At 34.3% G+C, this 3,284-nt stretch overlaps 1 long non-coding RNA gene across 1 annotated transcript; it reads left to right on the top strand.

Moving 5' to 3' along the window:
• Window positions 1–518: 518 nt before the first annotated feature.
• Window positions 519–1,313, top strand: LOC144358061 (uncharacterized). The gene is made up of 3 exons (XR_013421801.2): window positions 519–598; window positions 835–955; window positions 1,263–1,313. It is a non-coding gene; the product is annotated as an uncharacterized LOC144358061 (long non-coding RNA).
• Window positions 1,314–3,284: the final 1,971 nt, after the last annotated feature.

Genomic DNA, 3,284 nt, shown 5'->3' with positions numbered 1-3,284 from the left:
CTCAATTTTGGAGTCAAAATTTGAGTCAATTGACAGTTTTACCCGTAACATTTGGCTATTTGTCCAATCTTTGAAGAATAGTGCAGACTATAAACGGGGCTATTTGGAGGTGTTAACATAAACTTGCATTGAATATCGGGTAGGATAGAAAGTTATTTCGACGAATAGTTAGCATTATTTCTATTGAAATGTGTGTGAAATGGACATCACAAAACTGGACACGTTTTCCTATATTTGAGTTTATACCAAATATAATTTCTACTATGGATAATTGCATCTGAGTTAGAGTTCTTGTAGCAACTATACCGTATGCAAGTCTTTATTTCATTCAAGCATGTAATTGAGATATTACCATATAAGATACTTATGTTATGCTGCCCTCGCAAATGAAAAACTGAATCTAATTAAAGTGACACTAAATGGGATCGTATGGATTATGTACCCCCAACAATAATGGTTTGACCCAAATGCATAAAGTGACGATGTAACCCCTGTTTGCAACATATAATGTGCTACTTTAACGGGCGCAGGACACGTTCTGCTGATACTGAATACATTGGACATTGAACCGTGATATATTGATTGACTTGTCAAAAAGGTACGGGGAATGTCGCCATTTTGTTTACTGTCGAACTGCTTGGATTCATTGTATGTCATGCTGATCCAGGCCCAGCTGCATCCTTCATCCCGGTCATAGCGTCAGCTAATTTAGTGTTCGTCTATTCTTCCGTGTAAAATCATTGGCTGTGCGCGTTGTCAACGATATATACAATGTTATGACCATGTAACTTATGTTGCTTATATACTGCTTATATACTATATCTTCCGTTTCAGGTTGTATGTCCGCACATTTATTATAGTCCACAAGGAAACGTCAAAAGAAGCTCGACTTGACATTCGTTTGCAGTTACATAATATTTGTGGGTTGTGATTGACAATGGCGAAGCAGATTTTGGTCAGTGTAGTGATTTGGTCGTTACACATTAACCAACAATATATGACGTATCGATTGCTTGCATTTATTGATTACATTGATGTCACGTGTCTAACGCAATCTTATATTTTTATACCAAGTCTCCATTATGATTAAGGGTTATATTCCCTGTCACAAAAAAATGCATGGTCTCAATGTAAAATTAAACAATTCAATTATTTGTACGCAATTAAAATGCAAACATCACTGTTAAGGAAGATGTACACGTATATTATACTTGCCCCTGTTTACGTTAACCGTTCTTCATTCATGCGTTTTATTATGACAGGATACTGACATCGACCTAGAAAAGGTCACTGGGACAAGGCAATTGAAAAAAGTGGAAAAGTCATTTTCGAAAAAGCATGACAAGGTTTATGATCAAGAACCTGTGGAGGATACAGTAAGAAACAAGACATTTGTTAAAATATGCTGTACCACCTCCGTATTAACGAATTCATGCCGATGTGCTGGTGCTGGTATCTCAGACACTGACATGTGTTGCTCGGTGGTTGCAATATACTGTGTCACCGCCGTATTGAATTACACTACAACGAATTCATGTCGATCTGCTGGTATTTCTCTCAGACACAAACATGCCCAAGCGCATAACAATTGTAATTTTGCTGTTTACTACTTTATTAGCTGAATGTTATACATCACAAACGATTCTTTATTGGTTTGACGTTTCGCACAAATTCTTTATGTCTTATTTTTTACTTAATAGCGTTCCGACATTCCTCAGAACAAAGCATTGATTGGGAGACTTACATACTGACTTACTTACTGACTGACTGAATGAATGCCTAGTTCACTGAAGGACTGACACACTGACTAACTTGCATACTGATACACTGACTGACTAACTGTTTGCGTTATGTTAATGCATGCGTAATTACGCATAAGGTAATCACGTTGCACTTACTTATGCTATTTTTTGTTTGCAGTTAGACATTGGAATATTCAGTAAGTAGCATCATTATTATTAAAATAGTTATCGCATGCACCATCAAAGTCATTCTTGGTAAATTTTCATTCAAGAAGTGCCAGTCTGGTAGTCAAATGCAGGTTTTTGAACATAAAATACTCATGTTGTTAGTCGTCATTAAAATCTTTGTCTGTAATTAGATCTGCAAATATTATTTTTCTCGCGTTCAAACTGAGCAAAATAAATAATAATTGATCTTGTTCAGAAATTTGGCAACAGAAAAATAACGGAAAATAATCCGCGTACTTATTGAAAAAAGGGGAGCCGATGCTATTTCACAACACCACGTCACAGGAAATAATCGTTGTTCACTAAATTGTTCTGCCTTCGCACAGACAGTTCTTCAAATTTAAACAGTATGTTTCTTTACAGATTAACATTAGCTATGTTGGTATTGTGTACATATCCATTGTCATTGTAATAGACCAATAATATGTGTTATCGAAATTTGTGTCGCTGTCCAACCAGGCTATCAACGCACACAAATAAAAGCCATTGTCACCGATGCAAAATTGATCTTTTACAATTACAAATTTTGAATATTTCGTTTACCAAACCCACAGAATTATAATTGATTTTAAGAAACCACTGTCAGTAATATTCGTCGTATCACTACTCGTCTTCGGTTATTGCAAAATGCTATATACTTGTATATGATTTTACATGTTTTATAGTATAGAATTTTAACACTGTAAATATTAACCGTAAAACAGACAATATAACTTCATCTACAGTGTGATCAGCATCACCATGCAAGTTATGTCCCATACAATAACGTTCCATATACTAGTATTGTTAATGATGTGTTGTACTCTATTTGAAATCTTGTATATTTACTTCTTTTACAAATGATATAATTTTATATACATTTGATAAAATAAAATTAAAAAAAAACACATCATACGATAATCAGCAAATAAATCGTAAGAGCATAATAAGTAAAACGATTTTCTACTCATTATCAAATAATAATTTCTTCTAATCCGAGGCCAAATCTACGTATTTGCAATTCATCATTAATATTTTCCTTTGAATAACAATTATTTATTATGCTTAATGGAAGCTTGTTCACACATTGTACAGCGTATGGTCTATATATGATGATTGGCAACAGTTCGTGTGAAAACTGGGCTGCTACATAACCAACATTGTTATGTAACCCGCGATACATTGCGGCTAATCATTTTAATTTGTTTATATCAAACAGCCAATGCTAAAAACGACAACTGGGCATGTTTAAGCTTCAGAATGACATTTTACTGTCGAATATATCAGCTTTTCAAAGCTCAAATAATGAAACAACGAAAGCATTTTCTATTATGA

This window comes from Saccoglossus kowalevskii, chromosome 12 (assembly GCF_978046115.1).
Source record: "Saccoglossus kowalevskii chromosome 12, keSacKowa6.1, whole genome shotgun sequence".
In the NCBI taxonomy this organism is placed as follows: Eukaryota; Metazoa; Hemichordata; class Enteropneusta; family Harrimaniidae; genus Saccoglossus; species Saccoglossus kowalevskii.
The sequence above is the reverse complement of the archived record's forward strand: the minus strand, read 5'-3'. Positions and strand labels throughout refer to the sequence as shown.